Raw genomic sequence first — 27,585 nt, 5'->3', positions numbered from 1 at the left:
GTAAGAGATAGAAAAAAAGTTTCCCCCGATGCCCTCCCCCTCCCCCCACATAAAACAAACCGGAGAAATTGTACACAAACTTTTTAAACACACTATAAATAACAAAGAAAATGGAAAAAAACAGTCAGACTGTTGGCGGGGCTGCCAATCGTGCGGCGCCCCTGCGTGTTTCAAAATCTGATGCCCTGGCCAAATAATTTATCCCCAATTATAGGCAGCAAATAATGACGGACACACTCCCAAACGTTACTGTGCTGTAATAGACAAGATCTGTTCATTAAGTGCGCCATCTCCCCCAAAGCAAAAAACCTTGATTATCTTGAAAGGATATTAACTGGGAGAAATCAAACACATTTTTTCCAAGACAAAGCAACATAATGGTGCTTAATACCATATGTGAAGTGTTCCATCTGCCATCTGACAGGGAAAGTATGTGTTAGACTTCAATATAATTGATCTTTCTCCGAGCTTTTTTTTGGGTAGTAAAGCTGTGGTGCAAAATGTAACAAATACTAGTCATTTCTAAAATACTTTGTGTAGGCGTTCTCTGAAAGAATCATCAACTACTTGAAGAGCTGGTTAAAACTTCACTTGGCTGCTCAGCCAGGCTCTGTTTTTCTCATGTATCTTTTCTCTGTTAGGCAGCACAGAGGATGCATTCACAATGATTGCTATATCACTGATGAAACAATCAGCAATATTTGTTATTCTTTTGGAAAACACCGTGACATTTGACCACTTCAGAGTAACCCTTTCTTCCTCTGTACGTTGTTTTCTCGTGGAAGGGGTTATATGACTTTTGCACTTTGATGGAATAAAATACCTATTTTACTTCGGAGTCACGTAAGTGACTACGTGAAGACCCCGTCCAGTACGCATGCGTGTCATATCGTCTATCGCATTGCGTGACGACTGGCAGGGTGAACGTGATTCTCCTGCCAGCAGCAGACCTGAGGTAAGTTTTTTTAAATACTTTCAGGTTTTTTAAATCTTCTTGCAGGAACCTCTACTTAGAGGTCCTGCTAAAAGTCCGGGGCTAAGGCGGGACAGAGGGGAAACCCCAGTCTCAGACTTCAGGGAACCCCGGTCACGGGGAATCCCGCCACGGACCTAGGCGCTCGGATCCGCGGAATGCGGGGAGCGAGCGGCGGTAAATTCACCTTTGAGCCGCTGGCAGTAAAACCAGCGGCTTCATATTGGTGGAGAACCCGCTCGGGAGACCGCGGGAAACGGGGAGCGGACGGCGGCGAATTCGCCCTCGAGCCGCTGGCTGTGGAGCCAGCGGCTCATATTGGTGCTGGGGGCACCTGGACAGCCGCTCCGGAGACCGCGGGAAACGGGGAGCGGATATTGGTGGATTCACCTTCGAGCCGCTGGCTGTGGAGCCAGCGGCTTCATATTGATGCCGGGGACACCGGGACAGCCGCTCCGGAGACCGTGGAATACGGGGAGCGACCTGAGAACCCGCTCCGTAGACTGCGGGATGCGAGGAGCAGACGGCAGTAAGTACTGTGCCGCTGGCAGTTAAACCAGCGGCTTCATATACCCCCCCCCCCCGACTTTATAAACCGCGGCTATCCGTTTGATAGGGACCGCGGGGATATCCCGGCTGCAGTTACTGCGGGGATACCCAGATGGGGGGGGGGGGGGGGGGGGGGAAGAAAGCCCCAGCTGGAGAACACCGTGGAGAAGCTCTGTTATAAGGGACCGCGGAGAAAAGGCTGGGGGGAGATATAACCCGCAATGGAGTGTTTCTACAAGGACCACAGAGGAACCCCAGCTGTAACAAACCACGACCACGAGACCAGGCTCGGGAGGAGTGTTGCCCCACAGCAGAAGGTTTTAAAAGGACATGCAGGAAAATTCCTTACTCGAAGGTCGTTGTGTGCTATTTTGTGGGAATATGTTACAGGAATGGATGCCGGCGGGAGCAACTGTGATCGCATATCCCGCAAGGAGTGGTTGATGGATCAGAAACTCCAATGTGACATGCTTCGGTATATGGAGCCTAGTCACCAGGAGGTCCTAGGATGCCCATAGCAGCACCTTATTGAGGGCTGCATAATGCAACTCCCTCGACAGAGGGGTGCATTAGGAGTCACTTCTGGGCTGACTCTGAAGACAGGGGTTTGGCTGAAGAAACCACAAGTGTGCAGGGGGTGCAGGAACAAAACTACCAGCAGCAGGAGCTCGACGAGTGGCCGTCGGGTTCAGGAAGGCCACATCATCACGCAAGACCTCACATCTTCGACGGCAGCACCCCTACGCACCCACCAGCAAACCACGATGAACTGAAGCTGGTGAAAGCTTGAAGGCCGTACAACCAGGACAAAGGTCTTTTTTAGGCCACAGCCCAGAACGGCCTTCCTGGAAGATGCGCCAACCTCGTACGCGAGCTCCTCTACCTCCAGGAGCAGATGTAAAATCATGCACACATGTTTGAGGCAGCTCCTGGTCGGGTTGCATAAGTCCTCCCATTCCGATAAAGGTATGGAACCTCATCGATGATGTCTCCAGTCACGGATACAAGTTGGTAATATTAAACTGGTTTGAATATTTACACTGGTTTGGGATAACACTAGATTAGTTTATACTGCACACAGGTATGGTTGGAGTTGCCTTTCAAGACAAGGCTCACAAGAATGGGATGTGAACTGATCATTGTCAACAGCCTCAACCCGCATGTGCAGTATAGACTTTTCTGAATAACTTCCATGTGATCATTTCCGCTCACAGGGTTGAAGATACTTGAAATTTAACTGGATGAGGCAACGATTCACTCAGTAGCATTACAATGGGCTAACTCCAGTTTCCAGATTATTTACCAAATCGCTACCATCAGTGCTTCGGCTGCACAAAGCTAACAAATAAGTAGCATGGCCAATCTGGATGATATTGAACATACTGTATTTTACTAAATTAGCCTTATCAGCCACATAGCTATATTTGAGGAATTGGTTCTCACCCATCCAGTTAAATTTAAATTAAGTTGATACCAACTGAAACTATTGATTGTTGGGATACAATCATCCATTTATTGGTCTGGGATTAGCTCTGAGACAAAATATTAGACCTCTGCTATTTTTAGCTGAAACAATCAAAGTCACAATGATGGACAGCTTTGCTCCACTAAAACCTCTTATCCGTAAATCTTCAGTCATTTCCAAACTGATGCTATTGCCCAAAGATGGGTAATTTACTAATACCATCTCTAGTTACGGAGGCAGATGGGATTAGCATGAGTTATCAAGTGTTCAGTCATGGTATCAACTGCCAATGGACACCAGGTGCATTCTGGGCATTAAAGAGTGTGTAGATATGCATATACGGCATGCACAAGTCCAAGGTGATACACTTTGGTGGTGGTATATGTTAATCACAAAAGTACAATCAAATCAAAGTATCCGGTGATAGTTTTACCAAACCACATTTAGCACTGGTGTATTATTATGCAAAATCAATGACAACACAGAATGAATGTGTGATCACAAAGTATTTAATGACAATGTGGATTGATAGAACACTAACTATTGAGTTGCTTGCATCCAGTTTCAATCAACAGTGAATAATAATAATAATAATAATAATAATGTCTTTATTTATATAGCACATTTTTAGTCAACTTGCATTGACCCCAAAGTGCTTCACACAATTACTTCCATACAGACAGGCAAAGGTGGGTGAAGTGTCTTGCCCAAGGACACACACAGGCAAAGGTGGGCGAAGTGTCTTGCCCAAGGACACAACGACAGTATGCACTCCAAGCGGGATTCGAACCAGCTACCTTCCGGTTGCCAGCCGAACACTTAGCCTATTGTGCCATCTGTCGTCGAAGGGTGCATTCTCGCTACACTAGGAAGGAGTGTTCTTTTATGTCTTCCTCCATTTGGCCTCAATAGACGGGTTTTGCAAAATTGAGCAAGATTCCCGCTTCTGGGTTTTCATAGTGCCCGCCTGGGTTATACACCTATGGGTTGCGTGTGATCATGCATTTACACCAGTATGTCAAGGTTCCTAAGAGCTTTATAGACTGACAGCAATATTATTAGTTACATAAAATCTTGTTAGAAGGAATCACTACGAACCTTCTCCAGATGGTTATATGGGTCTGGCATATACAGGAGTGTACATTGACATTGAGTCTCACTCCACCAGGACCGCTATATCTCAGCAGCAGGGATGGACCACATCCTAGTGGTTGCAGGATGGTCAAACTATTGATCTGTCCAAATATTCAGAATATACCTATTGCCAGATCAGGGGTATTTGCCAACTCTATGTTAAGTATGGTTCATACTTCCTTCAGGTTGAGGGAGGTTACTATTGCCACTATTATTCATTAATAGCATCAACATGTCTATATCTATGTCATGTCTGAATGCATTCTTAATGTTCACTCATCATTGGCCTACTGATGCAGTGTATGACGCCTGGACTCGGTTCCACGGCATGAAATCACAGAGCTTTATAATTTTCACGTAGTCACTCACGTGACTCCGAAGTAAAATAGTAAGATTAAACGAGAACTTACCAGTTTGAAGTTTGATCTTTACTTTATGAGGAGTTACGATGAGGGATTACGTGCCCTCCGCTCCCAGCCCTCTATCATAAAGTTCAACAGGTATTATGGTTCTCTTATCTTACTATGTTCAACAACTGTTTTCTGTGATTTCACACCGCTGCTTTGAAGATTGACACGCATGCGTACTGGACGGGGTCTTCACGTAATCCCTCAATGTTACTCCTCATAAAATAAAGATCAAACTTCAAACTGGTAAGTTCTCGTTTATTCTTACTATTTATGTTGATATTATATATGATTGTTGATAGTGATTCCTTTAACACTGGGGTGATAGCAATGCTGCAGATATTGGTATATTTCTGAAGTGTATAGAGGAGGCCATCATAAAGTGGGTCATTACTTCTTTTATCAGTAAGTGCTGAGACACCTGGTGGATTTCTATCTCATGCATTTGTGGGTGGCACGGTGGCACAGCTGTAGAATTGCTGCCTTACAGAACCAGAGACTCGGGTTTGATCCTGACTATGGCTGCTGTCTGTACGGAGTTTGTTCATTCTTCCCGTGACAGCATGGGTGCTTTGGTTTCCTCCCACTCACCAAAGATGTACATGTTAGTAGGTTAATTCAGTAAACATTGTAAATTGTCCCTATTGTGTGAGATTGGGCTAGTATACGGGAATACAGAGTCGGTGTCGACTCTGTGGACCGAAGGGCCTGTTTTCGTGCAGTATCTCTAAACTGAACTAAAAATCTAAAGCTCAAAGAATGATGGAAAAGCTGGTTAAGCAACTATGAAAGTACATTGGGGAAGTTTGACCTTAACAGTCTTTGATTCAAGTCCAAATCATTGCATGCCTGTGGAACAAAGCTTTATTATGCGCTGGCTCTCCGTGTCAGTTTGTGAAATGTTGCTCGCAAATCACATTACCTTTGCTCTCTGGACTCAGAAGAAGCCTTCTTTTCCTGCTCTCGATGCATTAATAACTCTCTGCCAGTCATGAAAAGCTGAGCAGACCACTATTCACAGAGACACCACAGCAAAATTACTTGGTTACATTAGTAACTGACCCTCTCAGGTCATCGCTCCGTCAGTTTTTTTTAACAAAATGTCACTTTTACCAAAAAAAAAGAACAATCTCAACATTCTGCAATGATTTTTAAAACATTCAGAACAGCAGGGTAAGTGGATGAAAAGTCTATCATCCCTAAATTTCCCAATCTTAATCACTCTGTTTTTTTCCCCATATTCATGTATTGTTTCTCTTTAAAATAAATACAGATCATGGACAGATTTTTTTTAACCTTTTTACTGCTGCTCATCACAGGATGCTGGCAAGCTATTGCATGATGACATGTATGGGAAGGAACTGCAGATGCTGGTTTAAACCAAAGATAGACACAAAATGCTGGAGTAACTCAGCAGAAGAGAAGGGATGGGTGACGTTTCAGGTCTGAAGAAGGGTCTCGACGTGAAATGTCACCAATTCTTTCTCTCCAGAGAAGCTGCCTGAGTTACTCCAGCATTTTGTGTCTATCTTAAGCTATTGCATTGTTTGTTCCTGGTGTTTTTTAGCAGACATTTATTTTTATTGTGGTGGGGGGAGTACTGGCTTCATCACGGAATGAATCTGGGGAGCTGCTGAATCAAGTTGCTGTGTGAAGATCAGCCATCACAACATGACTGCCCTTTGATATTTGCAGAGCAAGGTTCGAAGGCAAGCAGGTTCTCAGCTGCTTGTTGATAATGCAAACCTTTCTGGCTCAGGGTGGAAAGTAGTGGCTGGCAATCAATCTAGTCAAACTGAAATTTCATCACAAATGATATTTCAACAAATAAGATTTGTTTAAAATTCGTTCCCTCGGGAAATGAGCTGTATTCTCAGCTCCAATTATATTGGTGTTCATCAAACGCAAAACATTTGAGTGCAAAATTCTTCCTCTTGGCAAAGTATTACAAATACGATATGTTTGATAAATTATCTCAGAAAGTAATTTGATTCCATGGTTTCCACAAGAGTTTAACAGTGCCCATTCTCACTGCAATGTCGGAAAATGATTTTTTTTCTATCCTGATTGTTGAAATATTTGCCGACCACTGACTCTTTGAACATAAAATTGTCATTAAGTTGATGCCTGAAGTTCTGTGGCCCCTTGTCAATGTCACTTCTTGTAATATTTAAACATGAGAAAGGCGCTATCTTACTATTCAACAGCTCATTAAAACTCAATATGTACTCCCAGGATACATTTTTATGACACAAACTCCCTGCGGTATAAAACTGACACAATGATTCCCATCCGCTTTGCGGCGTTTTTATGGTGGTAAGTATTTTCATTTGCTACCCATGTGTGAAAACCGCAATTTGCATAAATCAACATTCTAAATTGCAAATAGCAGTCATTTTTAAAATCTATTAGTTGGTAAGATGCTCTCTGTTTTCAGTCGAGTGTGCAAAGAAATCTAAATTATGCTTGTTGCTATTAAGCAAGCCTACAGTTGGTGATATTCAGAATTTTGCAATATGTTTTTCTACAAATACCTATTTTGTGTGATATGTCCACAGCTCATCCCTGTCGATTTCTCACTGCACATCTTTGTCAATGAACAATTTGATTGGCGTAAAAAAATATAACTATCATTGAGCTTACTATCCAACATTGTAGAGCTAGAGGATGTACAGAGGGATCTTTGCATCAAAGTCAATAACTCCCTGAAAGTGGCAACACAAATGGTGGATGATGGAGTGGTAAAGAAGGCATATGGTATGCTTGACTTTATTGGTTGGGGCATTGAGTATAAGAGTCAGACAATCATATTACTGGGTGGCACAGTGGCGCAGCAGTAGAGTTGCTGCCTTACAGCACTTGCAGTGTCAGAGACCCGGGTTCGATCCCGACTCCGGGCGCTGACTGTACGGAGTTTGTACGCTCTCACCGTGACTGCGTGAGTTTTCTCCGAGACCTTCAGTTTCCTCCCACATTCCACAGACGTACAGGTTTGTAGGTTAATTTGGCTTGGTATAAGTGTAAATAGTCCCTAGTGTGTGTGTGTAGGATAGTGTTAGAGTGTGGGGATCGCTGGTTAGTGTGGTCAGTGGACTGAAGGGCCTGTTTCCACACTGTCTCTCTATAAACTAAATTACAGTTTTATAGGATTTGATTTATGTTGCATTTTGAGCATTGCCTGCTCTTCTGGTCACTCCATTACAGGAAGAATTTGGACACTTTGGAAGGGGTGCACAGGAGGTTTACTGGAATGATGCCTGCATTAGGGCTTTTAGTTACAGGGAGTGGTTGGACAAATTTGGTTTGTTTACTTTGGACCGCCGGAGTTTGGTGGCGGGAGTCCTGAGAGAGGTATATATAATTATGAAAGGCGCAGATGGGGTAGACAGTCAAGAAAATTCCCAGGATGGAAAGTTAAATACTAAACGGTATAGCTTTAAGGTGAGAGAAGCAAAGTTTAAAAGAGATTTGTGGAGCAAGTTTTTTTTTTTTACTGAGAGAGTGGTGAGTGCCTGTAATGTGCTGCCAGGTGTAATGGTGGAGACAGATACAACATATAAGAGAGTTTGGAATATGCAGGGAATGGAGGAATGTGGATTAAGTACAGGCAGATAAGGGTTGGTCTTTGCATCCTGTTCAGCACGGACACTATGGGCTGAAGGGCCTGTTCCTCTGCTGTACTGTTCTCTGTTCAATGTTGTACATAAAGATTGGTCTAAGCATGACTCTCAAATGCCAATATTGTAGCGTCTATTATTTCCTTTGTGGTGCTGCTTGCATAAACAAATAAGCAGTGGTAGCACTTTAAACCGAACATCCTTCATTAAAACCAATCCTCACAATTTGTGGTGTCAATGTGCAAAAGTTTATCAAGACCTATTTTATGTACACTCTCTAAGTGTTGTCAGTAAATTAACCCAAGCTGCCAACTCAAGAGCCACAAGTGAGGGGGGAGGCGTGTGGGGTGGGGAGAGGGGGGCTGTGGGGGGGGGGAGAGGAGGTGTGGGAGGGAGGGGATGTGGGGGGAGGGGGTGTGGGGTGGCAGGGTGTGTGGGGGTAGGGGGGTGTGGGGTGGGTGTGCCGCTGGCATAGTAGTGGTGTTGTAGTGCCGTGGCAGGAGTAGACAACTGCAGGAGTAGGTCACAGCAGGAGTAGGCCATGGCAGTGTTCCATCACCTCCCCCCCCCCCCTCTCCCCCCCACCGGACCCTGACAGGCCCAGTCTGAAGCTGTCCCCGCCCCCGGCTACAGAACAGTCCAGCCGGCCTCCACCTGAAGCCGCACCCATCCCCAGCTGCAGTTCATTTGGCCCTATGTCTGTACTAACCCTCCAGAAACCATTCCCTTCAGCCCACAACACCTGTACTAGCCCAAGAAAAGTATCTTCCGCCCACAATGTCCATACTGTCCCTCTGAAACCGTCCCCGACCCCAGCTGCAGGACGCTTCCCACCCCCACCGGTCCCGACAACCCCAGCCTGAAGCAGTCCCCATGACCCATCTGCAAGTCGCTGCCCCCAGCCACCGGTCCCAACAGCCCCCGCCTGAAGCCGTCCCCCCCCCCTCCCCTCCTGGCTGCCGGATGCTGCACCCTCCCCCACCGGCTCCAACAGCCCCCGCCTGAAGTCGTCCCCCCCTCCTGGCTGCCGGATGCTGCACCCTCCCCCACCGACTCCAACAGCCCACTTAAAGCCATTCCCCTCCCTCGGCTGTAGGATGCTTCCTCCCAACAGCCCATGCCTGAAGCCGTCTCTCCTCCTCCCCCATCTGCAGGCATTTGCCCCCCCCCCCAGCATCCTAAAGCCGTCCTCATCAGGGCCGGTGCTAGGAATTGCGGGGCCCAATTAGAAAATTGATGGCGGGGCCCCTACTCTAGAAAAGTAAAAATTTATGTATGTTTATATTTCGTGTAGTATGCTCGTCTTTAACCAAAAAAAACATTAAATGCTTGATATACTAAAATTTTGAAAAACTATATGAAAGTGTCACACATCTAATAAAATGAGCGGCACTTTGAAAGATTGAATGTGTGTGTGTGTGTGTGTGTGTGTGTGTGTGTGTGTGTGTGTGTGTGTTTATGAGTGTATGCGATTGTGTCTCTGTGTCTGTGTGACTGAGTGTGTGTGTTTGTGTGTATGCGTCTGTGTGTGTGCGTGCATGGCTGGCCTTAGGGGGTTTAAACGGTTTAGAGATGTTTAGAGGGCTTCAGATGGGTTCAGGTGTGTTTACAATTGTTTAGAGGGGAATAGAGGGAAATAGGGGGGCTAGAGGGGGTTTAGAGGTGTTCAGAGGGTCCCAGAGGGGTTTAGAGACGTTATAAGCCCCCCGTGAGAAATTGTATTTCTCTGAAATTGAAGATAGACATAAAGCTGGAGTAACTCAGCAGACTTCCGACCTCCCCCTCCCATTCCCAATCCGACCTCTCTGTCCTTGGTCTCCTCCATTGCCAGAGTGAGCAACAGCGGAAATTGGAGGAACAGCACCTCATATTCCGTCTGGGGACCTTGCGTCCTTATGGCATTAACATTGAATTCTCCCAATTTGGCTAGCCCTTGCTGTCTCCTCCCCTTCCTTAACCCTCTAGCTGTCTCCTCCCACCCTCCCATCCGCCCGCCCTCGGGCTCCTCCTCCTCCTCCCCTTTTCCTTCTTTCTTTCCCCCCCCCCCACCCCCCATCAGTCTGAAGAAGGGTTTCGGCCCGAAACGTCGCCTATTTCCTTCGCTCCATAGATGCTGCTGCACCCGCTGAGTTTCCCCAGCAATTTTGTGTACCTAACTCAGCAGACAGGCAGCGCAGCGACTCTGGAGAGAAGACCCTTCTTCAGACCGAACTGAACTCGCGTCGGTGAGAGTACTTGTGATTGTCTGAAGAAGGGTCTCGACCAGAAACACAACCCTCTCCCCAGAGCCGCTGCCCGTCCCGCTGAGCCACCTTCAACTTCAGAGCCAAACAAAAAACACAGAGTGCTGGAGGAACTCAGCGGGCCAGGCGAATGCCTCACCAGCTGAGTTTCTCCAGCATTTTTGTCTACCGCTAAACATCAATGATTCCGGGAATGCTGAGGGGACAGGGTGATAGAGAGGGAGTAGGAGAGCTAGAGAGAGACGAGACGGGGAGCGGGAGAGAGAGCGCGAGAGAAAGAGGGAGGGAGGGAGGGAGTGAGCAAAAGACAGAGAGACACAACGTGGGTCGGTAGGTGAATGACTAACCTGCACACCAGGAAGAAGCCCCTTCTCGCGGTCCGGGGCCCTCACTCATGATGGTGAGTTAAATGAAATTCTCAACGTGTCATCGATCTACATTCCTCAGTAATGTAATTGTGTTTTAAACAAGTATTAATGACGCCGCGTGAATTTTATTCAAAGGAACACGGCGTCATTAAATGAGTCTGAAGAAGGGTTTCGGCCGGAAACGTCGCCTATTTCCTTCGCTCCATAGATGCTGCTGCACCCGCTGAGTTTCCCCAGCAATTTTGTGTACCTTCGATATTCCAGCATCTGCAGTTCCCTTTTGAACACGGCGTCATTAATACTTGTTCAAAACACTATAACATTTACTGAGGAATGTGGATAGATGCAGATTCATGACATCGCATAACAAGGTGTTAACTACTTACCGTTAAGAAGTGCTAACAGCACTAGTTAACAAATCGTTTGTGTATGATGGCCGTGCAGCGGTTGTTATGCATGTTCGTTTAAAAAAAAATCCGGATGGCGAATTAAAAAAAATCTTTATTTAACAAAGAGAATTCGTATTTCCGTACGAAATACTGAACATTAGTGCGGGGCCCCCATTAGGCGCGGGGCCCAATTGGGAGCAATCGGTCAAATCGGCTTAACGCCGGCCCTGGTCCTCATCCCCCGGCTGTAGGACGCACCTCCCCCAGCTGCAGGTCGCTCGCCCCCCTACCTCCCCAAGGCCCCCGACAGCCCCCGCCTGAAGCCATCCCCCTCCCCCGGCGACAGGATGCTCACGCCGGTCCCCGCCCGAAGCCATCCCCAGCTGCAGGACACTTCACCACCCCCCCCCCCCCACCGGCCCCCACTTGAATCCGTCAAGTCCCCAGTTGCAGGATGCTCCCCACTTGAAGTGACAGATCACAGTCATGGCAGCGGTAGGCCATGACATCGATAGGCCACGGCAGCGGCAGCAGTAGACCATGACTGCGATAGGCCATGGCAGCAGCAGCGACAGGCCACAGCAAGGGTTGGCAGGTATATGCCAGGGCAGGTGTAGGCCAGAGCAGCACTCCCCCACCAGCCCCTGACAGGCCCTGCCTGAAACCGTCCCTCTCCCCCGGCTGCAGGATGATCCCCCCGATAACCCCTGCCTGAAGCTGGAGGAACGAGAAAAACTTTTATCACCATTTTGATCCTCTCCAAAGTTAGAGGTCATGGTGATGTGGCTATTGTTGTAGCATCCTCTGGGATAGCAGCTAAATTAATGCCTGGTGGAAGAACTGCACATTCTCGATTCAAGATACACATCCAAGTGACCGAGGATATATTCTGCAACATTGGGAAGAACTCTCACACGGCATGTTTGATGAGGCAAGTGAAACTCATTAGGAGGGAGACGGCAGGCCACGGCAGCGCTCCCCCTCCTCCCCACCGGCTCCCGACAGGCCTCGCCAGAAGCCATCCCCTCCCCCACCGGCCCCCGACAGCCCCCACCTGAAGCCCAATGCTCCCCCCTCCCCGGCTGCAGAACGCAACAAGAGACGCAACACATACAAATCTCCCCTCTCACCCCACTACACACCCCCCTCCCCCACACCCCATCTCCCCCCACACCACGCTCTCTTCCCCTCCTACACCCCCCTGCCCACACACACTCCCACTTACCTCCTCCCCTCCCACCCCATGCCCCTCTTCCCTACCCTCATCCCCTCCCACACAAGACGAGAGGGGGAGGGAATGCTGGGGGATGAGGGGAAATGAGCCGCACCTGCGCAGTTAGGGGCTATGGGTGAGTGGTGGAATATTGCGTTGGGGAACAGGTGAGCGGTGGAATATTTAATTGGGGAATGGGTCGCGTTGGACCAGGATTCCCGTGTGACTGGGACCCAACGGGACACACTTATTCTAGTACTTTATTAAACCCATAGTATTGGCATTTTTGATATTGGCATATTATAAAGCATTTCACTGTGGTTGAGGAAATAAGGTTCATTTATAATCAAGAAGGAACCTGGCCTAAAATGTAGTCTATCCATATCCTCTGGAGATCCGCTGAAATACAATAGCACTTTGTGTTTTTTTTTCATTTATAATTATTGACCTACCATTTTATTTTGGCTTTGAATGTTTTTATTACCAATCAAATAGTTAATGTTTCATGGTATTGCCACTAATGCCTAGAATATTGGGTACTTTCTTGTCAAAAGTATAGAAAAATGGCAAACAAAATGTAACTCGAACTAACATGGAAACAGTTAAATGCATGAAATTAAATTTGGTCAGATTTACATACCCAAAGACTATAGATTTGCTGTTGATTTATTTATATTAATATGTTTCAACCAATGAATTCACAATTTCTAATGATGTACTTGCATTAGATTAAATAAGCATATTACAATATATTGAGAGCATTCATTGTATTAGAGTTGATTTGGGGGGATGAAAGGAATATATTTATTTGGAGTGGAATATGGAACAAAGGTGGCATAATAAAAATGTGAGGTTATCCACTTAACTAGAAAAAAATAGAAATGGCTAGAGTTTTAGTGCTTAGAGGGATCTGATATCTTGTACATGAATCACTGTAAAGTGACAAGTAAAGCGGCCTTTTCACGGGGCGACTTGACGCAAGTTAACCGGAGTTTAACATCGTGGGAACCTCGTGCGATAACAGTACGGCATTCGTGGACCACCGTGGACCACCGTAGCGCTAACGGCAGGTCATCGTGTAACTTGGTCACTCGGGAGAAAATTCAAGAAAGTTTGAATTTCTCCAAGATTGACTTGTACACTTGTGGTTGAGTATTGCAACATTATATGAACGTAGTGGCCAGTGCGATATCCGTAATAACTCTTGCGGGTACCGTGGGAACTCCTGCGAACGGTGAACCCGGAAGCTGGACAGAGGGGACAGAAGGTGAGTAAAAATTATCTTCTGTGGGATTGAATTTAAAAAATAAATAAAAATAAAGATTTGCATCCACATATGGACATCAACTTATTCATGAATTATGTTAATGAGATTCAAGAAAATAACTATAATCTTTAAAAGGGACTTTAAAAGGGACTTTACTGAAAGGTTACGCATTTTTATGGTCCGTGAGAAATTTTTCACATGTACTTCTTTGAGAGATACAGGTCGGAGTCCTCGGGTCCAGGGGTCCGGAACGCTACCAATCAATATTGTACAGAGACCCGTGTAAGGAGTGAACTGCACATGCTGGTTTAAACCGAAGACAGACACAAAAAGCTGGAGTAACTCAGCGAGTCAATCAGCATCTCTGGAGAAAATAAGCTGATGTTTCGGGACGAGACACATCTTCAGACTCAATTCCGATTAGGCTGTCTGAAGAAGGGCTCCGATTCGAATCGTCACCTATTCTTTTTCTCCAGAGATGCTGCCTGACCCGCTGACTTACTCCAGCTTTTTATGTTTTTCTTCCCAGATCTGACTTACCTGCTGAGTTACACCAACATTTTGTGTCCTTCTGTGCGTATTAACCAGCATTAATCAGCGTCTGCAGTTCCTTTAGATATTACCTAATTTCAGATTTTAGAGATATAGCGCGTGGGAACTCCTGCGAACGGTAAACCCGGAAGCTGGACAGAGGGGACAGAAGGTGAGTATGTGTCCTTCGAGGACGTCCCACCTAATTGTCATTGTTGGATAATCTTTTTAACAGGAACACTTGCAGAGATGGCTCCCAGAAAATCTCAAAGAAAGGGGGTAAAGCGTGTCAGAGATGTTTTTGCCATGTTGCGCTATTCAGTTTCTATATTGTTTCAGTTTCTATATCTATATTGTTGCTTTATTCAGTTTCCCAGGGGGTCGGGACGGGACTGGAGTTGGGAGGGAAAGGTGGGGGAGTCGAGGGAGAGGAGGGGGAGACAGATGGGGGTGTCTTCATTTACTGGCGGTGGGTGTCTGTCACTGAAACAGGCAGGTGAGATTTCACATCCACCTTGTGTGTGCCTCTCTCTCTCTCTCCCTCCCTCTTACACAGGCTGAGAGACTCTGCCTCTGTGAGTGTACATCTCTTTCTCCCCCTCTCCCACACACAGTAAGACCGAGGTACTGTGCTCAGTCCATCTGTGTCTCCCACATACACAGTAAAATATGTCTCCAAATGAGCCAATTCAACCAAGGGAGGATATATATAGTGTGTGAAAAAAAAAGTTACATCATTTGTGTCACGTGTAGTTCACGATGTTCATTCAAGATTTAACGCGAAAGCTCGGGAAACGGACAAGTCACTCGCACAAATAACAGAAATGCCGAGTACCGTGGGAACTCTTTATCTACCCCCGTTATATCGTGCGAGACTTGTGCTGGACCACGACCTCTTCACTCTGGTGACATCTTGCGTCAACTCGCCCCGTGAAAAAGCCCCATAAGAATTTCATTGTCCCATTCAAGACATATGATAATAAACTCTTGACTCTTGGAAGGCAAACAATGTGCTGGGCATTATTGCAAGAGGGTTTGAATATAAGAATACAACAATCTTGCTTCAAATACATAGAACACAGGTGAGACCACTTCTGGAATATTATGAATAGATAGATTATCCATATGGAAGTTAGGATTGAGATGCTCAAAAAGGGAAGGGCCTGTGCCACATACATTTTGTTCACAGGCCTCTGGCATTGGGAGAACTAAATTGCTATTCTTATCAACCAATCCCATTATTTCATTGTTTTAAATCTGTCCATAAAAATTAGTTATGATTCACAGCAATTTTATTGTACGCAAGAGAAGCAAACCTTTTGGGTTGTGTACATTCTGCATTCTCTCTTCTAATTTCATATTTCCAGATTATTTTACTTTTGTTTTAATTTTAAGACAATACACCTTTGGTCTATACCACACCGAATAAATTGATTTCCTCCAAGGACCTTATCAAATCTTGCAATTAATCGGTGACCCCATTCAATGGATGAATAAACACCAGCACTGATGCATTTCAGCAGTTTGTGATTGAACAGGACTGTTCTTGACAAGTAAAGTTTGCTACCTTGTGGATTGCCAAATACAGCTGATGTAAACCACTTTCATACTGACATTTGTTCAGGTTAGATTCCAGGAACTGAAATCGACAAGCTGACTGCAGCTGTTTACACTATTAAATTGAGTTACCTGAACACAACAGCAAACCTCATGCTCAGAATCAAAGCTGAGGTTGTATCAATATAAAAGTAGCTTTTAACCTGCAATAGTAAGCCTACTGTGAGTGCCATTAGTGCTGTTATTAAAATTCAAGATTCATGTAAAATGCATTCCTCCACAACATACATATTAGCTCCATGTAAAATCAAAAGAGAAGACATTCCAAAAATGTAAGGAATTTAATTTACAAGAGAATAGAGGCAGGTGACACGAACAATTGTGAGAGATGGATTTGTCTCGAATTTCATCCCTGGTTGATTGTGCTTAATGTCTTATACAATAGATTAATGCATTGAGCCCTGGCCCTGAAATTAATTCCATTGACTTCAATGGAAATGGATTTCCAGGCAATAGATTGTTGTTAGATAAAAGCGTTATATAATATGGATCCGACCAAGCTGTTTGACTTTGGTCCGAATCTTAAGAGTCTGTTATGGATTAGATTGGTTGACTCTTGCCATGACCTTGACCCCAAACTTGACCCATTCTCACCCAAATCAGTGCCCCTGTTGCGTCTTTAAATAAAGAAAAACATATATTAGCACTTGATAAAGAGGTCACTGTCCTATTTCTCCCCAAGGCAAGCTAACCCTTGAATATATCGGTTTCTTGTTAAACCACAAGTGGTGGAAACTGAGTCTGATCACTGAAGGTACAGGACAGGGGCAACTCTCGGCTCTTGTGCCCATCCAGGTCTCAGTCAGTAATCTCTGGCACAGAGGCAGACAGAGGTGACACGAGAATCTGCAGATGCTGCAATCCTGAGCAAAGCGCAAAGTTCTGGAATAACTATGCGGGCCAAACAACATGTGTGGAGGGAATGGATAGGTGACATTTTGGGTCTGGACGCTTCTTCAGGCTGATTGTAGTAGGGAGGAGAAAGCTGGAAAAGAGATGAGGGCGAAACTTCCCACTCTTTGATCTGCCATTTTCACACCTTAACCTTTCATATATCTAGACTCCCTCCCCCTGACTCTTAGTCTGAAGAAGGGTCTCAACCTGAAACATCACCCATTCCTTCTCTCCAGAGATGCTGCCTGTCTTGCTGAGTTACTCTAACACTTTGTGGATATCTTCTATGTAAACCAGCATCTGCAGTTCCTTCCAACACACTCTCAACACCATATCCAACTCTGAAAATACCTTTTCAGCAAATATCATGCATGCTCACTTCCTCTTACATTACCTCTTTTCTAAGATAGCCATCTAATTTTCGTCAGTTTCAAACATAATTATTTTAACACTTCCTTTCAATCTTCCCTTATAATTTACCATCTATGAACTTTGTTTCATGTGACTCATAGTTACTTGGATGTTGAGAACATTAATGAGTATGTGGTGTAATCTCAAGGCATTCAATTCAGGTTTCCACATTTAAAAGATAACTAGACTAAGTGGGACCCATTGGGTCCCACACGGGAGGCCTGGTTCCCCAACACAACCCATTCCCCAACACAATATTCCACCACTCATTCGTTTCCCCCAACACAACCCGTTCCCCCAATGCAATATTCCACCACTCACCCAGAGCCCCTAACTGCGCAGGCGCGGCTGACGGGTTCCTGTTGTGACGACCCTGATCCCCCTCCACCCCTCACCCCCCACTCCGCCTCTTGCCCTTCCCCCCCCCCCCACACACTCACTCCATCCCCCCTCCATCCACTCTTAGCGGCTCTCCGGCGGCGCAGCCATTTCTGCCTATTGGGTTCTCATTGTGACGTAGATCATACAGTTATTACTGCGCAGGCACAGCTGACGGGTATGGCAAGTGGAAAAGGGATGTATTAAAGTTTATTAAAATGTGAATAACTCCTAAAATATAAAAACAAATTAAACATTAAAGATGAGGGTGTGTGGACGAGGGGGGTGTGTATGGGTTAGGGGGGTGTGTGGAGGCGAGGGAGGGGTGTGCGGGGAGGGGAGACGTGGGGGTGATGGGGGGTTAGTGGGGGTGAGGGGGGATGTGCGGGTGAGGGGAGAGAGGTGTGGGGGTGATGGGGGGTTAGTGGGGGTTATGGGGGGTGTGTGGGGGAGAGGGGGGGTGTGTGGGGGAGGGTGGGTTGGGGGGTTGTGGGGGTGTGCGGGGGCGTGGGGGCGAGGGGGGTGTGGGGTGAGTGGGGGCAAGGGGGGGCATGGGGGCGAGAGGGGGAGGGGGGGAAGGGGGAGAGGGGGGGGCGTGGGGACGAGGGGGGGTGTGGGGGCTGGGGAGAGAGAGCTCGGACAAAAGGCAGGGTTATCATGGGGGAGGGGAGCAGAAGCCAGCGAAGGGACCAGAGGGGAAGGCGCTGGAGCTGATGGTGCGATGGGGACTCACAGCAGGATCAGATTCTCCACGATTTGTATGTTAAGGTGCAATCTAAATGTAAAATTATACAGACAAAAAAGATAAGGACAGTCTATTTCTTCTGGTACAAGAAAGGATGAGCTTAAAATTAGAATCAAGCCAATCAGAAGTAAAATGAGGAATCACTTTTATTCACTGAAAATGTAATAGAAACATCTTATTTGCTCTCCAGGAATAAGCTGGGGTCAAATGAAATGTTTGAAGCGAGTGATTGAGAACATTTAGTTAGGCAAAGATGTATAGGGATGTGGATTACAAAAAGGTTCAGATTTAGCTTTATTATTGTCATGTGTTCCGTAAAAGCTTCATTTGCATGCTATCCAATTAAATCATATAATACTGTACATGAATACAATCAAGCCAAACTCATATACAAAAGATATAGTTAGATTCACAAGTGAAAAAGAGATTTAAAAGTAAAGGGTGATTTGATCAGATGATAGCAGATCCCCCTCTGGGTTCAGCACAAAAAGAGTTGACACACTGTAGCAACATCTTGCAACTTGTTTGGTGACCAGCCATGATCTAACTGAATATAAAGTGCTGGATGGACTCATCAGCGGGTCAGTCCACATATAGAGAATAGACATGTATGATATGGGGAAAAAGTGGGAACAGGGTGCTGATTTTGGATGATCAGCCATGATCATATTGAATGGAGGTGCTGGCTCGATGCGCCGAATGCACCTATTTTCTATGTTTTTATGAGCCATTTTGGGTCGGACCCAAACGTCGCCTCTCCATTCCGTCGACAGATGGTGCCTGACCCAATGAATTACTCCAGCACTTTATATTTTCCTCAAGATTCCAGCATCAGCAATTCTTTATCATAGAGCATGGAGGCATAGAGTGATACTGTGTGGAAACAGGCCCTTCAATCCAACTAGCCCACACCGGCCAACATGTCCCAGCTACACTAGTCCCACCTGCCCTCGCTTGGACAATATCCTTCCAAACCTGTCCTATCCATGTACCTGTCTAACTGTTTCTTAAATGATGGAATAGTCCCAGCCTCAACTACCTCATCTGGCAGCTTGTTCCATACACCCACCATCCTTTTTGTGAAAAAATATCCCTCACATTCCTATTAAATAATTTCCCCTTGAACCTATGTCCTCGTGACCTCCATCTAATTGAGTATCCCATTTTCTTACATTCTTAAATACTGAATCCATTATGAAATTATATTCCATATAATGCATGGAAGAAGTTGGAATAATTTTATATATTTAAAATTATGTATAACATTTTATCGTATTCCATTCAAATATGGTTAGATTTTATTTTGCCACTTTGAAAATTGGCTGATAATTCACAAAAAGACAGTGGAAACTAAAATGATCTTAAATACCCCTAAACTGCTCCTGCAACCATTCATTGGTTCCATTAAGGCATTGAAAATGAAATGAGGAGCAAGCTCATTGAATAACTAGAAATTTATATTCAGAAAGTGCAAATATCATCAGTGTATAAATAACTCGTGGAGTTTCAGGAAATAATGTGTAATCCACATAAATGTATCATTAATGATGTCACACACATTGTTAGGTAAGATCTGCATCAACGTTTTTTTGCATAAATGGTTGTGAATCTTGATCAATTAAACTATAACAAAGTTACTTTGTGCACTTATTCATTAATAATAAATAGTTAGCTGGCCTTTAAAGATATAGGTTAGCCTTGAATTATCATTTTAATTGCTTCAGTGCATTGTTTCCAAGATCAACTCGCACCAAGCTCAAGATTTCCATAAGATATATTTATGTTTAATAAATGAATATAAAAATGAATGGCTTTCTCACTAGTAGGATGTTCAGTTTCTCACTTTGTCAAGGACTTAATTTTAATGAATAACTGCAGATGGGTTTTTTTGTCATCATCCCATTTCTACTTTTAATCAGTGAGCTTAAATACATATGTTCCTTTGAAATTCTGCAGCAGAACCGCACCATTCTTGAGAATCAAGGCAATTTAATTTATAATCATTACTTTGTAATAACAGATTTGAGGTTGAAATATGAGCTTACATTTAACCTGTGTTTTCACTTTTGAGAGTTCAAAATGCAATCAACAAACCAAAAGCTCGCAGAGTGTAGTCTAGATCTTTACTTGCTGCAATTTTTAAACAATAACTACATGGCTGATCTTTTACCTCAGCTGCACATTCCTCCACCAGCACCATTTCCATTTTCTTACCTTATCTCAACATTAATTACTCTAATATCTAGAAATCTATTAATCTCTACTCTGAATGTAATCAATGACTGAGTCTCCTCAAGATTGAATATAGATTCAGCTTACACCCATGAACCTTTTTATTGTTGTCATGATCATTTCAATTATTGGAAGCATAATACTGAACTGCAGTCTTAAATGTTCTAATTCTCAGGTTACAGTTTAAGATTATGTTGGAAGCAAATCAGAGAAAATATATTGTTTGGCCCAAAAGAAAATACCAGTGATTATACCCCAGCCGAACCTTCTCATCTATGTCTATGAAGGAACTGCAGGTGCTGGATAAATCGAAGGTAGATGAAAATGCTGGAGAAACTCAGCACGTGAGGCAGCATTTATGGAGCGAAGGAATTGGTGAGGTTGTGGGTTGAGACACCTTCTTCATCTATGTCAATCATTTATAATCCTCTATCCCCTTCTCACCATACATTTGCCCAGTCTTTCTTTATATCGATCCCTACTATTCCTTTCAACAACTCCCTGTGGTTGCATGTTATACTGTACATTCTCACCACTCTTTTGATAAAAATGCTTCTTCACAATTTCCTATTGGATTTACTGGTGGCCATCTTATATTAACATAGCCATAGAACAGTACGACACAGGAATAGGCCCTTCAGCCCACAATGTTTGTGCCAAATTTGATACCAAGTTGAAATTATCTTCTCTGCCTGATCCATATCCCTCTATAGGCACTGTTCCTGCCTTCCCTGTTGTGATCTGCACGTCAATAAAATGACAAAAATGTCAACTGTTTTATCCCAGCATGAAACAAATCCTGAAAACGTTCCTCGATGCACAATCTGTAAGTAAATGCATTAATGTGTTTTAAGTCACAATTTTTATTTATCAAACTCTCTGATTTGTTATAAAACCAAGTTTTATGTGTGTTGGTTGTCAGTCCCACAGATAATTAATTCACAAATTCCACGAACGTAAAAGCAATAACAGATATATTTTAGGTTAATTTATGATATTTTGCATTCTAAATTATGTGTGTCTTTATTTTGTGTACTAAAAAGATTAGATTAAAATACAATTTGTTTCCTGAGATAATTCTACAGTGTTTTAAAAATTTAAATGACATCACTGCTATTGTAAGACATTGAGCAATTCCATTGCATTGTGGTCCAATTAAACCAATGTCATGAAGGAAAATAATCATCGCCACTACAATGATGAGATCACTACAATGCTTTGAAACTTTTTCAAGGTCAGCAGCATTCACTGTCACATAATGTCCAAGCCACTTATCAAAATTTGGCTAAATTCATGAATCATTAATCAGAGCAATGGATGGCTTAATTTGGTCTTTTATTACCTTTAAAGTTGTGTCTCGGGGAGTCGCGCGGACCCGATCCATCCACCGAACGATCGCGCCGCTGATCGGAACACACCCCGGTGGTCCTGACTCGCCCCACAGGAATCCCAGGGGAATGCGACGAAGCCGGGCGGCGAGGCCTGTCTGGGCCGAGGAAGCCTCAGTGGCAACAGCGCATGCCTCAATAGACAAAAGACAATAGGTGCAGGAGCAGGCCATTCGGCCCTTTGAGCCAGCGTGATCATGGCTGATCATCCACAATCAGTACCCCATTCCTGCCTTCTCCCTATATCCCCTGACTCCGCTATTTTTAAGAGCCCTATCTAGCTCTCTCTCAACGGCAGCGTGAGCTTCGATGAGCCACGGAGGTGGTGGGGCCTTGGCGGCAGATGGAGGCTTGGCGACATCGTGGGTCCTGGCGGCAACGGGGGCCTCAGCAGCGATGGGGTCTCACGATCGACCCACGATCAGCACTTGATGAGCATGAGGGGACAACCGTGAAGAAGAATGGAGGACCCAGTCTGGAGGGGACCGCTGTGAGGGACGGTTGCAGAACAAAGGGGGACCTGGCATGGGGGAGGGGAAAGGCTTTCTAGTTTAGAATCCTCTGCTCAGGGGATAAGTCTGTGTTTGTTTGTTTGTTCATTCGTTCCGGTGAAGGTGCTGTGCACACGGCAGCCAGACAACAGTCGCTTGCCTTTTTCTGTTTGTTTTCACTTTTAATTTCAGGTTTTCGTGTATGTTGTTGTGTGTTGTGATTGTTGGCAGCAATTTCTCTCCATGGATGAATAAAGTTTTATCGTATCGTAAACATTGTACATTTTGTTTTAAAATTCAACATATCTGAATATCCAAATTTATTTTGACATCCTGCATTATGCGATATATTTCACATTTTGTCAATTATTAACAGACATAATTGTGAGATCATAGGGTGGGGCAACGGTAGAGCTGTTGCCTCACATAGAAACATAGAAACTTAGAAACATAGAAAATAGGTTCAGGAGGAGGCTATTCGGCCCTTCGAGCCAGCACCTCCATTCATTGTGATCATGGCTGATCGTCCCCTAACAATATCCCGTGCCTGCCTTCTCCCCATATCCCTTGACTCCACTAGCCCCTAGAGCTCTATCTAACTCTCTCTTAAATCCATCCAGTGACTTGGCCTCCACTGCCCTCTGTGGCAGGGAATTCCATAAATTCACAACTCTGTGGGTGAAAAAGTTTTTTCTCACCTCAGTCTTAAATGATCTCCCCTTTATTCTAAGACTGTGGCCCCTGGTTCTGCACTCACCCCACATTGAGAAATTTTTTCCTGCATCTAGCTTGTCCAGTCCTTTTATAATTTTATATGTTTCTATAAGATACCCCCTCATCCTTCTAACCTCCAGTGAATACAAGCCTAGTCTTTTCAATCTTTCCTCATATGACAGTCCCGCAATCCCAGGGATCAATCTTGTGAACCTACGCTGCACTGCCTCAATCACAATGATGTTCTTCCTCAAATTAGGAGACCAAAACTGTACACAATACTCCAGATGTGGTCTCACCAGAGCCCTATACAACTGCAGAAGAACCTCTTTACTCCTATACTGAAATCCTCTTGTTATGAAGGCCAACATTTCATTAGCTTTCTTCACTGCCTGCTGTACCTGTAAGCCAACTTTTAGTGACCGGTGTACAAGGACGCCCAGGTCTCGCTGCACCTCCCCCTTACCGAACCTTACCCCATTGAGTTAATAATCTGCCCCCTAGTTTTTGCCGCCAAAATGGATAACCTTACATTTATCTATATTATACTGCATCTGCCACGCATCTGCCCACTCACTCAACCTGTCCAGGTCACCCTGCAACCTCCTAACATCCTCTTCACAGTTCGCACTGCCACCCAGCTTTGTGTCATCCATAAACTTGCTAGTGTTGCTCCTAATTCCCTCTTCCAAATCATTAATATATATGGTAAACAGTTGCAGCCCCAACACCGAGCCTTGTGCCACGCCACTCGCCACTGCCTGCCATTCTGAAAAGGACCCTCCTGCTCTTTGCTTCCGATCCGCCAACTAATTTTCTATCCATGTCAACACCCTACCCCCAATACCATGTGCTCAAATTTTAGTCACCAGTCTCCCGTGCGGGACCTTATCAAAGGCTTTCTGAAAGTCTAGATACACTACATCCACTGGCACCCCTTCATCCATTTTACTTGTCACATCCTCAAAAAATTCCAGAAGATTAGTCAAGCATGATTTCCATTTCATAAATCCATGTTGACTTGGGCTAATCCTTTTACTGCTATCCAAATGCCCCATTATTACCTCTTTAATAATTGACTCCAGCATCTTTCCCACCACTGGTCTGTAAATCCCCGTTTTCTCTCTCGCTCCTTTCTTGAAAAGTGGGATAACATTAGCTATCCTCCAATCCACAGGAACTGATCCTGAATCTATTGAACATTGGATTTCCAATGAGTCAACTATTTCTAGAGCCACCTCCCTGAGGATCCTGGGATGCAGATCATCAGGCCCAGGGGATTTATCATCCTTCAGTCCCATTAGCCTTCTCAATACTATTTCTCGACGAATGAAATTTTTTTTCAGTTCCTCTACCCCCTTAGATCCTCTGTCCTCCAGTACATCTGGGAGATTGTTTGTGTCTTCCTTAGTGAAGACAGATCCGAAGTACCGATTCACCTCTTCTGCCATTTCCTTGTTGCCCATAATAATTTCACCCGTGTCTGCCTTCAAGGGACCCACATTTGACTTTGCTACTCTTTTTCCCTGATTGATACAAATACATCGATAGATGCTCCTGAACACATCATTAGTGATGTAACCTGGGGTCATTGGGTGTTTCAGGTCTTTCAACATCAGACACCCTCACTCAGGCGACCCAGCCGTGGTTGATCAGACCACGAATTGTGTTCAGGTGGCATTCGCTCCTCCCCATGGACCTCTTCTCCTGATCCAGAGCGATCTCGAGGCCTTCTCCGGGGCCTCTGTGGTGTTCTTGATGGCCCTTCTCCTCGCCACTCCGTTGATGCCCAGTGCACTCAAGGCTTTGTAGAGCAATTGCCCTGCAAAACCTCTGCAGCCAACCTCGATGGGCATACACCTTGCCTTCCAGCCCTGCTTGCAGCAGTCTATGACCAGCTCTTCATACTTGGCCAACTTCCTCTCGTGGGCCTCCTCCAGACAGTCCTCCCACGGCACTGTCAGTTCCAACAAGACGATGTTTTTGGTCGCCTCTGAGACCAGGAGGATATCTGGCCTCAGGGTGGTCGTGGCAAAGTGCTGTGGGAACTTAACATATCTAAAGAAGCTTTTACTGTCCTTCTTTATACTCCTGGCCAGCTTCCCTTCATACTTCATCTTTTCAGCCCGTATTGCCCGTTTTGTTTCCTTCTGTTGTCCTATGAAAGTTTACCAATCCTCTGGCTTCCGGCTACTCTTTGCTGTGTTATACATCTTTTCTTTTAGTTTTCTTCTATCCCTAACTTATCTTGTCAGCCACGGTTGCCTCCTACTCCCCTTAGAATCTTTCTTCCTTTTTGGAATGAAATGATCCTGCTTCTTCTGGATTATGCCCAGAAATTCCTGCCATTGCTGTTCCACTGTCATTCCTGCTCGGTTCCCTTTCCCGTCTACCTTGGCCAGCTCCCCTCTCATGCCTTCATTGTCCCTTCACTGCATCACTGACACTTCCGATATAACCTTCTCCTTCTCAAATTGCAGATTGAAACTAATCATATTATGATCACTACCTCCAAGCAGTTCCTTTACCTCGAGTTCTCTTATCATATCTGGTTCATTGGACAACACTAAATCCAGAATTGCCTTTTCTCTGGTCGGCTCCATTACAAGCTGCTCTAAGAATCCATCTCGGAGGCATTCTACAAACTCTCTTTCTTGGGGTCCTGAACCAACCTGATTTTCCCAGTCTATCTGCATATTGAAATCCCCCATCACCACAGTGGCATTACCTTTGTTACATGCCAGTTTTAACTCCTGCTGCAACTTACACCCTACATCCGGGCTACTATTTGGGGGTCTGTAGATAACACCAATTAGTGTCTTCTTGCCTATACAATTCCTCAACTCAATCCACAGTGACTCTACCTCATCAGTCCCTATATCTTCCCTCGCAAGGGACTGAATTCCATCCCTCACCAGCAGAACTGCTCCCCTCCTCTGTCCACCTGCCTGTCCTGTCCTGAACTTAATATTCAGATGTGTAACCCTGAATATTAAGTTCCCAGGCCCGATCCTCCTGCAGCCACGTCTCAGTAATCCCCACAATGTCATATCTATCAACCTCTAACTGAGCCTCAAGCTCATCTACTTTACTTCTTATACTTTGCGCATTCATATACAATACTTTTAATTCCTTACGCATCTCACCTTTTATATCGATCCCTATTACACTTGGCCATACTCTCCTATCCCTTTGTGAGCTTCCTTTCCCATTAATTCTGGGGTCATTGACTATCCCTTTACTCTCTTTCCCTTTAACTCCATCCTCGACTATCCCATTTGACATCCCACCCCCTTTATTCAGTTTAAAACCACCCATATCACAGTGGCAAACCTGCCTGCCAGAATGCTGGTCCCCCACCTGTAAAGATGCAATCTGTCCCTTTTGTCCAGTTCCCCCTTACTCCAAAACAGATCCCAGTATTCTAAGAATCTAAATCCCTGCCCCCTGCACCAGTTCCTCAGCCACACATTCAGGTCCCATATCTCTCTGTTCCTGCTCACAGCGCCAGAGACTCGGCTGCAATCCTAACTATGGTTGCTGTCTGTACAGAGTTTGTACATTCTCCCTTGTGACTTTGAGAGTTGTCTCAAGGTGCTCCAGTTTCCTCCCAAAGATGTGCAGGTTTGTAGGTTAATTGGCTTCTGTAAATTGCCCCTAGTGTTTCACCCAACTCTCTGGGTGAAAAAGTTTTTCCTCATCTCAGTCCTAAATGGCCTATCCCTTACTCTTAAACTGTGACCCCTGGTTCTGGACTCCCCCAACATCGGGAACATTTTTCCTGCATCTAGCCTGCCCAATCCCTTAAGAATTTTATATATTTCTATAAGAAATCCTCTCATCCTTCTAAATTCTTGTGAAAATGGGATAACATAGAACTAGTGTACGAGTGGACTCGGTGGACACACACACACCCTCCATCTCACACACACACACACACTCACACACACCCTCCAGCACACACACACACTCACACACACATCCTCCATCACACACACACTCACACACACATATCCTCCATCACACACACACCCTCATCTCACACACACACACACACACACACACACACACACACACACACACACACACACACACACACACACACACACACACACACACTCAAACACAAACCCTCCATTACACACATACACACACACCCTCCATCACACACACACACACACACACCATCTTGCACACACACAAACACACCCTTCATCGCGCACACACACACCCTCCACCACACACGCACACCCTCCATCACATGCACACACACTCGCAAACCCCTCCATCTCACACAAACACAACCTCCATCTCACACACATTCACACCCACAAACACACCCTCCATCTCACACACACTTACACCCACACACACACACCCTCCATCTCACACACACTCACGCGCACACACACCCTCCCTCCCACCCCCCCCCCACACACACACACACACACACACTACCTCCATCTCACACACACACACAATCATACATGCACCCTCCATCTCTCTCACACACACACACACACACACACACACACAAACACATACACATATATGGCAGT

The sequence above is a fragment of the Amblyraja radiata genome, chromosome 5 (genome assembly GCF_010909765.2).
Source record: "Amblyraja radiata isolate CabotCenter1 chromosome 5, sAmbRad1.1.pri, whole genome shotgun sequence".
Taxonomy (NCBI): domain Eukaryota; kingdom Metazoa; phylum Chordata; class Chondrichthyes; order Rajiformes; family Rajidae; genus Amblyraja; species Amblyraja radiata.
The sequence above is the reverse complement of the archived record's forward strand: the minus strand, read 5'-3'. Positions refer to the sequence as shown.